The sequence below is a fragment of the Humulus lupulus genome, chromosome 9 (genome assembly GCF_963169125.1).
Source record: "Humulus lupulus chromosome 9, drHumLupu1.1, whole genome shotgun sequence".
In the NCBI taxonomy this organism is placed as follows: Eukaryota; Viridiplantae; Streptophyta; class Magnoliopsida; order Rosales; family Cannabaceae; genus Humulus; species Humulus lupulus.
In genome coordinates this window covers 187,904,377-187,917,031 of record NC_084801.1, presented here as the reverse complement: position 1 = coordinate 187,917,031, position 12,655 = coordinate 187,904,377, and positions in this window count along the sequence as shown.

Below are 12,655 nucleotides of genomic sequence, written 5' to 3'. Positions count from 1 at the left end.
TCGTAATTCTCTCATATTTCTCTCTAACAAGCTCTAAATTTTTTGAACCTTTTCCCATCTCAATAATATTATATAGGGCAATTAATGACCAAGAATTGGGGTCCAAATTCAACCAAAAAAAAAATTGACCTTTCAGGCCAAATCTCCTAGGCAGCTGCCTAGGACTCCGAAGCGATTTCGTAATTCACTCATATTTCTCTCTAACAAGCTCTAATTTTTTTGAACCTTTTCCCATCTCAATAATATTATATAGGGCTATTATTGACCATGAATTGGGGTCCTAATTCAACCAAACAAAAAAATTGACCTTTCAGGCCAAATCTCCTAGGCAGCTGCCTAGGGCTCCGAAGCGATTTCGTAATTCACTCATATTTCACTCTAACAAGCTCTAAGTTTTTTGAGCCTTTTCCCATCTCAATAATATTATATTGGACTATTATTGACCATGAATTGGGGTCCTAATTCAACCAAACAAAAAAAATGACCTTTCAGGCAAAATCTCCTAGGCAGCTTCCTAGGGCTCCGAAGCGATTTCGTTATTCACTCATATTTCTCTCTAACAAGCTATAATTTTTTTGAACCTATTCCCATCTCAATAATATTATATAGGGCTATTATTGACCATGAATTGGGGTCCTAATTTAACCAAACAAAAAAATTGACCTTTCAGGCCAAATCTCCTTGGCAGCTGCCTAAGGCAACGAAGCGATTTCGTAATTTACTCATCTTTCTCTCTAAGAAGCTCTAATTTTTTTGAACCTTTTCCCATCTCAATAATATTATATAGGGCAATTAATGACCAAGAATTGGGGTCCTAATTCAACCAAAAAAAAAATTGACCTTTCAGGCCAAATCTCCTAGGCAGCTGCCTAGGGCTCCGAAGCGATTTCGTTATTCCCTCATATTTCTCTCTAAAATGCTCTAATTTTTTTGAACCTTTTCCCATCTCAATAATATTATATAGGGCTATTATTGACCATGAACTGGGGTCCTAATTTAACCAAACAAAAAAATTGACCTTTCAGGCCAAATCTCCTAGGCAGCTGCCTAAGGCACCGAAGCGATTTCGTAATTCTCTCATATTTCTCTCTAACAAGCTCTAATTTTTTTGAACCTTTTCCCATCTCAATAATATTATATAGGGCAATTAATGACCAAGAATTGGGGTCCTAATTTAACCAAACAAAAAAATTGACCTTTCAGGCCAAATCTCCTATGCAGCTGCCTAAGGCACCGAAGCGATTTCGTAATTCACTCATATTTCTCTCTAACAAGCTCTAATTTTTTTGAACCTTTTCCCATCTCAATAATATTATATAGGGCTATTATTGACCATGAATTGGGGTCCTAATTCAACCAAACAAAAAAATTGACCTTTCAGGCCAAATCTCCTAGGCAGCTGCCTAGGACTCCGAAGCGATTTCGTAATTCACTCATATTTCTCTCTAACAAGCTCTAATTTTTTTGAACCTATTCCCATCTCAATAATATTATATAGGGCTATTATTGACCATGAATTGGGGTCCTAATTCAACCAAACAAAAAAATTGACCTTTCAGGCCAAATCTCCTAGGCAGCTGCCTAGGGCTCCGAAGCGATTTCGTAAGGGAAATTTCACTTTTTATCTCTAATAATACTTAATATTACCAAAAAATCCCAACATTAATAATATTTTCAAATTAATGCTAAACTTTCCTCCCATACCCAAAATACCCCTCCCATTATATCAAAAATTCACAAAACCTTCTCTTCCACTCTCCTCCCTCTCTCTCTCTAATTCTCACGAAATCTCCATAAAACCTACAGTTTTGTATAATTTTCTTGTCAAAATCATTGTTAGTTATCTCCATTGTTTCTGTGAATTCGTTAATATCAAATGCAACATCTATTTTGAGAGTTTTTGGAGGAGAAAAACCATGGGTAATGAGATTTTACATTTTGTGTTGGGTATTATTTGTTTACATTTTTTTTGGCTATTTTGAACAGATCTGAGCCTATATTGGTGTATTTTTCGGGATTTTTTGAGAGATTCCGCGATCTGTGTTTTTCTGGGTTTTCTGCAATTTTTTTGCTCGATAGAAGCTCGATAACGGTTCGATAACGGTTCGATGGTATGTAGAAGAAGGTCTTTGTAAGAGCTCGATGTAGCTCGATGTTAGCTCGATAATAGCTCGATAGGTTCGGTTTAGTGCTCGATGGAAACTCGATAAGGGTTCGAGAAGGGGTCGAATGGATCTATAATATGTGAGCTCGATAGTAGCTCGATATGAGCTCGATAGGGTTCGATTGAGGGTTTGGTTGTGTTTTATAGTCGGTTTTGAGAAATGATAGCTCGATGCTAACTCGATAATAGCTCGATATGGGTTCGATGGAGGGTTTGATTAGGTTTATGTTCTGTTTTGAGAAATGGTAGCTCGATGATAACTCGATAATAGCTCGATAGGGGTTCGATGGAGGGTTTGGTTAGGTTTGTATTCTGTTTTGAGAAATGGTAGCTCGATTCCAACTCGATAATAGCTCGATAATGTTATTTTTTATTGCATTTCTGGAAAAATGACAGTTTTCCTGACAATGTTAATGTTTTTTTTCCAACACAGGCTCTATTGTCTACGTTTTTGTATCCTACAATGGTGTTTGGGAATTACAAGGGAATAAGTGGATTTTCAAGGACCCTCAATGCACGGTGATACCGATGGAGGATACTGTAACGTACTTGCAACTTCTTGACATATTGCACAAGGAACTTAAAGTTGATAAACAGATGTATGAGTTGAAATTGGAGGTTCCTTACACTTGCGGCGACCAACCGTTTACACCCGTTCATGTTGAAAGTGATCTTGGTGTCCGTGCATTCATAGGAGTAACATCTAAAGAAAGGTTGGCCTTGTGTGTCACTCCTGTTAAAAAGATTGTCATTGCAGACCCATATTCCACTCCCGGACTTGAGGGAGCAGCCAGTACTTTAGGATTTCCTATTGGTGACCTGAGGGACAACCAGTATGAGTACAACCCCTATGTGAATGACGATCCGGTAGCCGAACACAATGAGGAATTAGGAGACAATTCGGTGGATGATGATCTATTAGCTGAACATTTGCAAGTAGAAGAAGCACAAGAACAACCAATACGTCATATTGCACGGACGAACCCACCAAGTCAAGGACGCCGAACACCTGGCACCAGCTCTAGTCGTCATGGTGGAACAGAATATAACTATACAGGGAACATTTCAATATGTTCAACAGAAGATCACAGAAAATGGAGTGCTCCCATGTTTACAAAAGAAGATATCATAGCTTGTAGTCGTTCTGAATCACCCTCATCCGGTATAGCGTTGGGGGAATTACATCTTGGGAAGACATTTGAGAACAAGATGGAATTGAAAACCAAAGCGGCTCTCTTTGCAATGAAGAATAATTTTGAGTTTATGGTTAAGAAGTCTGGTACTGATGTGTTGTATATCACCTGCAAGGATCCTGATTGTGGTTGGAGAATAAGAGGGAAAAAAGTAGCGCGATCAGAGATGTTTGAGATCACTGTTTATAATAGTGTACATACTTGCTCACTAGAATTGCGACAAAAAGACCACCGTCAAGCAGCACCTTCTGTCATTGGGCACCTTATCAAGAACAAATATGCTACTGATGGCACTAGCTATCCACCAAACAGCATAAAGGAGGATATGAAGAATAATTTTGGGATCGATATGAGTTATATTAAGGCTTGGAGATGCAGAGAGAAGGCACTCGGTTATGTTAGGGGGACACCTGAAGAATCGTACTCCAAGTTACCTTCTTACCTGTACATGCTGCAGCAAAAGAATCCAGGTACAATTACTGATTTTGTCATAGATGACGGTCGCTTTCTTTACTGTTTCTTCTCACTCGGAGTTTGTAGAAGGGGATTTACATCATGTCGTCCTGTTATATGTGTGGACGGCACTTTCTTAAAGTCAAGGTACGGTGGCCACATGTTGTGTGCTGTCGCATTGGATGCGAATAACCACATTTATCCAATTGCATTCGCGATTGTTGACAGTGAGAATCATGCTTCTTGGAAGTATTTCATGATGAAATTGAAGGAAGCCATTGGAGTTGTTGATAATCTGTCTTTTGTTTCAGACAGGCATGCTAGCATTATTCATGCTCTTGAGTTGGTCTTCCCTGATGCCTACCACGGCGCATGCTACCATCACATAAGTATGAATGTAATCGCTAAGTTCAAGACCGATCACTGTCACAAGGAGATGTATAATGCGGCATATGCATTTCGGAAGTCAAAATTTCACAGGTTCTTCAATAATATAAAGCAAATGGATCCTGCCATAGCTCAATATCTCGAGGGTATTGGCTTCGATAAGTGGACTCGTGTATACTTTCCTGGGAATCGATACAATGTAATGACAAGCAACTACGCTGAAAGTTTCAACAACAAAACCAGAGACGCAAGAACCTTCCCAGTCACTACTTTTGTGGAATTCATTCGTTTCACAATTCAGTCATGGTTTGCCGCGCGTCGTGAGGAGGTAGAGAAGTGCACATCGAAATTAGCAACAACATATGAGAAAGATGTCTCAGGCATTGCGGATGATGCAAGGTACTTGAAAGTCCATCCTCTTAGACAGTTTGAATTTCATGTGGTAGACCCAGAAGGTGATGGTGAGGTGAATTTGATGACCAAATCATGCTCTTGTGGTCAGTTTCAAATAATGGGTTACCCTTGTGTTCATGGTGTGGCTGCGGCCATGTTGCGCAATGTCAACATTTACTCACTGTGTTCACCATATTACACTACTGAGATGTGGAGGGAGTCTTACAAAGAAACAATTTACCCAACTGGGAATGAGGATGATTGGGAAGTTCCCGAGAACATAGAGAAAATGCAAGTTGGGGTTCCCGTTGAAAAACAACCAGTTGGTCGACCGAAGAAGAATAAGGTGGGAAGAAGGAAGACAAACCGCACTCCATCGAATGGAGAAATCATTCCCAGTCATCGCAAGTGTAGCATGTGTGGTGGTCTTGGCCACAACAGGGCTACATGCAAAGCTAGGCTTTAAACTTTTTTTTCCCATTTGAACTTGTTGTATTAATAAACTCTTTTTATTTGATTTTTCTGAAAAGTTATGTTTATGGCAAAGCTAGGCTTTAAACTCTTTTTTCCCATTTGAACTTGTTGTATTAATAAACTCTTTTTATGAAGGTAACAAATTTTGATAATTCAATAACAGTTCGATATAGCTTGATATTAGCTCGATAACAGCCCATGAAAATTATAAAAAAATGTGAACAACAAACTGTACATGTAAAGACCCTGTATATATACAATCATCAAGGTAACAAATTTTGATACCACAAGTCTGTGGTCCACTTGTTCCTGAACACCTCCATATTTTCATCGCAGATAGCTTCCAATGGAAGACCGACCATTAGATGCTCAATATACTTGATAGCATACACACCACAATCCCCACTGTAAAAAAAAATATATATATATTAAGTGCACATTACTATAAATTTAGTTAGAAACAAAATTAGTATGAAGATGATGTTTGTTACCTTCTCTTTGACTGAGGGAGCTCGTGTTTCTGTTTGCGACGCAATGTGAACTGATGCGGCCTATTTCCTGCTGATGGAATCTTCAACATCAAGCTATCAGTAAACAGTTTACTCTGCATTAACAGAGAAGGTAGCATAAAGCACCATGGACTCATAATATCCTCAAGCTTTGCGTCACTAATCACCGAGTTGTCTGAATCGTAAACAGTCAGAGTCCAACTAGAAATGGAAGCCTCAATGGCAAACCAATGTTGTTGTCCATAGTTCTGGCACCAATATACATCCTCAACTCCTCCCCAAGATGCCAGAAACTGCTGCTCGATGCCGGTCAACATGGACATAATGTCAGCATCCCAATAATACTTTGTTTTGTCGGCTGTTTTCTTGAACTGATCATATCGGGCAGGTATCACTTGTGAGAAATAAATGTTCATCACAACTCCATTCTGTCGATATATATTGGGAAAATACTTGCGACGCATACGAAGCATGTGTTCTGCCGCATCAATATGCTGCAAAAGAGAGTACGATAAAAAAATTAGCAAAAACCATCATAAAATGCTGATGTCGAGCTCCATCGAGCTCACATCGAGCTCATATCGAGCTCATATCGAGCTCACATCGAGCCAGTATGAAACAGTAAAAAAACAAACTACTTTAACATCCCTATCGAACTACCATCGAACTACTATCGAGCTCACATCGAGCCAGTCTGAAACAGTAAAAATAACCTACTTTAACATCCCTATCGAACTACCTACCGAGCCATCATGAAATAGTAAAGGCAACCTATTTTAACATCCCTATCGAACTCCCTATCGAGCTCCATCGAGCTCACATCGAGCCACTTTGTTAAGGGAATTTTCACTATCGAACTCATATCGAACTCACATCGAGCTTTTAACATCCCTATCGAACTAATATCGAGCTCACATCGAGCCACTCTAAAACAGTAAAAAAAACACAATCTATTTTAACATCCCTATCGAACTACCTATCGAGCTCCATCGAGCTCACAACGAGCCACTCTGAAACAGTAAAGAACAACCCCTATTTTAACATCCATGTCGAACTACTATCGAACTCCTATCGAGCTCACATCGAGCCAGTATGAAACAGTAAAAATAACCTACTTTAACATCCCTATCGAACTACCTATCGAGCTCACATCGAGCCATCATGAAATAGTAAAGACAACCTATTTTAACATCCCTATCGAACTCCCTATCGAGCTCCATCGAGCTCACATCGAGCCACTTTTGTTAAGGGAATTTTCACTATCGAACTCATATCGAACTCACATCGAGCTTTTAACATCCCTATCGAACTAATATCGAGCTCACATCGAGCCACTCTAAAACAGTAAAAAAACAATCTATTTTAACATCCCTATCGAACTACCTATCGAGCTCCATCGAGCTCACATCGAGCCACTCTGAAATAGTAAAGAACAACCCCTATTTTAACATCCATGTCGAACTACTATCGAACTCCTATCGAGCTCACATCGAGTCAGTAAAAATAAAACATGTAAAATTGAAAACAGTCCATAATTAGGTATAAATTGCTTACCCCATCATTGAGCCACGACTGGGGTGTCTTCAACGTCAGAAACCATGCTGGACCGTGACTCCCAGTCTTTACATCCCGCGGGGTCTTGTTGGGCATGTCTCCAAGAAGCCACTTGCACATTGTCCTATACTGTTTGGGATCTGGCTTCTTGAGAGGGTCCAGCACATGTGTAGCCTCTTGTGTAGCCTCGTCTGCTGGTGCAGCTGCAGCAGTGCGAGGTCTTTTCCTCGTGGGATCCGTATAGTCCTCAAACCAATCTGGCTTGCGTCTTTGGCGTCTAGCCCTCCGAAACTGAACCCCAGCAACATCCTCAGGGTTGACAATAACGACTCCCGGAGTCTCAGCATCTGGTGTCACAATGATGGTAGGGGGCGTCGTTGGATCATCAACATAGTCTAGCGGAAGATCCAATGACTCTGACTCTGAATCTTCATTGGACCCCCTCGGTTTCTCCTTAACAAATGTCAGGATCTGACTGAGTACGTCCAAGATCACTGACTGGTTCTTCAAGAGGGTCTCCTGTCGACCCTCGACTCTGTCCAACCGCTCAATCAAGTCGGCCAGCTCAGGGGCTGAGGCTGAGGCTGGTGGTGGGGTTGGTGTTGGGGCTGACACTGAGGCTGGGGCTGATGTTGGGGCACAGGTTGATGCTGGGGCTGATGCTGGGGCTGATGTTGGGGCACAGGTTGAGGCTGGGGCTGAGGCTGGGGCTGATGTTGGGGCACAGGTTGAGGCTGGGGCTGAGGCTGGGGGAATAGGAGGGGTGGGACCTGCAACCTCCTCCCCCGGGGCAGCATCAACAAATATCTTGGCTGCCTCGGCAGCCTGAGAAACTTTCTCTGCCATTTTCTCAAAAGTCGCATCCTCCTCCTCATCAGTTTCCGAGGGATCCTGGCCAAGCCCAGGATAAAGGGGAAGATCTCCCTCAGTCAAAGACAAGTAATAGTCTTTTTCTGCTGGCCGAGGCTTCAACATCGGAAGAACAATTAACTGCAAACAACATAAAACATTTGGTTAACTCAAATAATGATAAAAGATAAGCATATAGATAAAAAAAAAAACAACATAACTTACATTCTTCTTCAATAATATCGGTGCGATGACGGACTTGGTGAAATCCTTGTTCTTCCGATGCGACCAGCTAAGCATCCTCGGGAACATGTTTCCCGAGCTCACAACAAGCTCCACCGCAAGCTGTTGGATAGCCTCATATGCCCAGTACTGTAAGGCGGGGGCATAACCATACATACTGTATTTGGACTCTTGCTGCACCTTGGCATCCTTCTTGGCATCATAGTTGGCCTTTTGCTTCACCATGTCCTTCTTACAAGAATGCAATAGCCTCCTATAAGAGTACTTCCCCCATGGATAGCTGAAGAAGTACTCTACATTCTCAACAATTTTTAGAATATCTCGCCAAATGTGCAGTTTTCCCTCAATGGCATTCAGAACCCCCTCAACAAACAGACATAGACCAAGCTTGTACACATCTTCCACAACCGTACAAGTCTTGAAAGCATGGTCCACCTGTGACAGCTTTACTTTCTCAGCATCGTTGAAATACTCCTTTATCAACCGATCGCTGAGATTACGCCCTTCCAACTCTTCTGGTGACGGGAAGGCACTGAAATCCAACCCCGTCACCAGGGCAAACTCTCCCATGCCGAATCTACAAGACTTCGACCCCAAGAAAAAATGCACCTCATCTTCGTTGTTGCTGGCGATTTTCCTCAGCAACAGTTGATGCACCAAGACTCCGGAGAAATTAAACTCCGAAGCCAAAAAGAATTGTTTAAAAGGGGATTCCTTAGCCCTTTCAAGCAGCCCGAGCTCCAAAAACCTGGTCTTGATGTGATTTAAAGTACTACTACCCCGATATGTCACTCGACCAGGAAAGTGATCACTGAACGGAACAAGCAACTTAGGCATCTGTAACAACACATGAAAAAAAATTTGTAAGAAAACAGAATAAAGAAAATTTCAAAAAAACACTGAAATAAGTTTTCATCGAGCTCTATCGATCTCTATCGAGCTATCATCGAGCTGCAACATACCCTATCGAGCACTATCGAAAAACTATCGAGTTCCATCGAGAAATATCAACAACCTAAATTTATCGAGCCTATCGAGCCAGCATCGAGCCTATCGAGCTAAGAAAAATCTGTCTGTCTAGATAAATAACCATCGAGCTACAGTCTAGTCTCATATCGAACCATTATCGAACCTATCGAGCTATGAAAAATCTGTCTGTCTAGATAAATAACCATCGAGCTACAGTCTAGTCTCATATCGAACCATTATCGAACCTATCGAGCTCTTGTAATATAATACAACATATCCTACTGAGCTCTTATCGAGCTCCTATCGAGCTCATGTCGAGCTCATGTCGAGCTCATATCGAGCCATAATCGATCCATCATCGAACTGTTCAAACTACCTTATCGAGCCTACTATCGAACCATAATCGAACCTATCGAGCCACTGGTTCAAACCCATAAAAAATTTCCCACAAAATCGGACAACCCATTCCACAAATCACAGATTCAACAACGATATAAAGCAAATATGGACTTGGGTTCAAGATTTTACCTTAGTTTTTTAAACTTTGAAGGAAATATGCTCCGTGGGTCTCGGGTTTGACAGAAAAATGGGAGTTTGCAGTGGGCTCGAGATCGCCGGAGAAATGGGAGAAGGTGGGGGCTCGACGGAGAAGGTGGGAGCTCGACGGAGATGCGGGCTCGACGGCTCGACGGAGATGGCGGCTCGACGGCTCGACGGAGGTGGAGGTTCGATGGTTTTTGGGGGATTTTTGTGAGACTGAAAGAGAGAGAAACCGAGACTTAGAGAGAGAAGGCTGAGATTGAATGGGAAGGGTATTTTCGGTAGGAGGGAAAAGATTAGCATTAATTTGAAAATATTATTAATGTTGGGATTTTTTGGTAATATTAGGTATTATTAGAGATAAAAAGTGAAATTTCCCTTTCGTAATTCACTCATATTTCTCTCTAACAAGCTCTAATTTTTTTGAACTTATTCCCATCTCAATAATATTATATAGGGCTATTATTGACCATGAATTGGGGTCCTAATTTAACCAAACAAAAAAATTGACCTTTCAGGCCAAATCTCCTAGGCAGCTGCCTAGGGCTTCGAAGCGATTTCGTAATTCACTCATATTTCTCTCTAACAAGCTCTAATTTTTTTTAACCTTTTCCCATCTCAATAATATTATATAGGGCTATTATTGGAAATGAATTGGGGTCCTAATTGAACCAAACAAAAAAATTGACCTTTCAGGCCAAATCTCCTATGCAGCTGCCTAAGGCACCGAAGCGATTTCATAATTCACTCATATTTCTCTCTAACAAGCTCTAATTTTTTTGAACCTTTTCCCATCTCAATAATATTATATAGGGCTATTATTGACCATGAATTGGGGTCCTAATTCAACCAAACAAAAAAATTGACCTTTCAGGCCAAATCTCCTAGGCAGTTGCCTAGGGCTCCGAAGCGATTTCGTAATTCACTCATATTTCTCTCTAACAAGCTCTAATTTTTTTGAACCTTTTCCCATCTCAATAATATTATATAGGGCTATTATTCAGCATGAATTGGGGTCCTAATTTATCCAAACAAAAAAATTGACCTTTCAGGCCAAATCTCCTAGGCAGCTGCCTAGGGCTCCGAAGCGATTTCGTAATTCACTCATATTTCTCTCTAACAAGCTCTAATTTTTTTGAACCTTTTCCCATCTCAATAATATTATATAGGGCTATTATTGACCATGAATTGGGGTCCTAATTCAACCAAACAAAAAAATTGACCTTTCAGGCCAAATCTCCTAGGCAGCTGCCTAGGGCTCCGAAGCGATTTCGTAATTCCCTCATATTTCACTCTAACAAGCTCTAAGTTTTTTGAACCTTTTCCCATCTCAATAATATTATATTGGGATATTATTGACCTTGAATTGGGGTCCTAATTCAACCAAACAAAAAAAATGACCTTTCAGGCAAAATCTCCTAGGCAGCTGCCTAGGGCTCCGAAGCGATTTCGTAATTCACTCATATTTCACTCTAACAAGCTCTAAGTTTTTTGAACCTTTTCCCATCTCAATAATATTATATTGGACTATTATTGACCATGAATTGGGGTCCTAATTCAACCAAACAAAAAAAATGACCTTTCAGGCAAAATCTCCTAGGCAGCTGCCTAAGGCACCGAAGCGATTTCGTAATTCACTCATATTTCTCTCTAACAAGCTCTAATTTTTTGGAACCTTTTCCCATCTCAATAATATTATATAGGGCAATTAATGACCAAGAATTGGGGTCCTAATTCAACCAAAAAAAAAATTGACCTTTCAGGCCAAATCTCCTAGGCAGCTGCCTAGGGCTCCGAAGCGATTTCGTAATTCACTCATATTTCTCTCTAAAATGCTCTAATTTTTTTGAACCTTTTCCCATCTCAATAATATTATATAGGGCTATTATTGACCATGAATTGGGGTCCTAATTTAACCAAACAAAAAAATTGACCTTTCAGGCCAAATCTCCTAGGCAGCTGCCTAAGGCACCGAAGCGATTTCGTAATTCCCTCATATTTCTCTCTAAAAAGCTCTAATTTTTTTGAACCTATTCCCATCTCAATAATATTATATAGGGCTATTATTGACCATGAATTGGGGTCCTAATTTAACTAAACAAAAAAATTGACCTTTCAGGCCAAATCTCCTAGGCAGCTGCCTAAGGAACCGAAGCGATTTCGTAATTCCCTCATATTTCTCTCTAAAAAGCTCTAATTTTTTTGAACCTATTCCCATCTCAATAATATTATATAGGGCTATTATTGACCATGAATTGGGGTCCTAATTCAACCAAAAAAAAAATTGACCTTTCAGGCCAAATCTCCTAGGCAGCTGCCTAGGGCTCCGAAGCGATTTCGTAATTCACTCATATTTCTCTCTAAAATGCTCTAATTTTTTTGAACCTTTTCCCATCTCAATAATATTATATAGGGCTATTATTGACCATGAATTGGGGTCCTAATTTAACCAAACAAAAAAATTGACCTTTCAGGCCAAATCTCCTAGGCAGCTGCCTAAGGTACCGAAGCGATTTCGTAATTCCCTCATATTTCTCTCTAAAAAGCTCTAATTTTTTTGAACCTATTCCCATCTCAATAATATTATATAGGGCTATTATTGACCATGAATTGGGGTCCTAATTTAACCAAACAAAAAAATTGACCTTTCAGGCCAAATCTCCTAGGCAGCTGCCTAAGGCACCGAAGCGATTTCGTAATTCTCTCATATTTCTCTCTAACAAGCTCTAATTTTTTTGAACCTTTTCCCATCTCAATAGTATTATATAGGGCAATTAATGACCAAGAATTGGGGTCCAAATTCAACCAAAAAAAAAATTGACCTTTCAGGCCAAATCTCCTAGGCAGCTGCCTTGGGCTCCGAAGCGATTTCGTAATTCACTCATATTTCTCTCTAACAAGCTCTAATTTTTTGAACCTATTCCCAT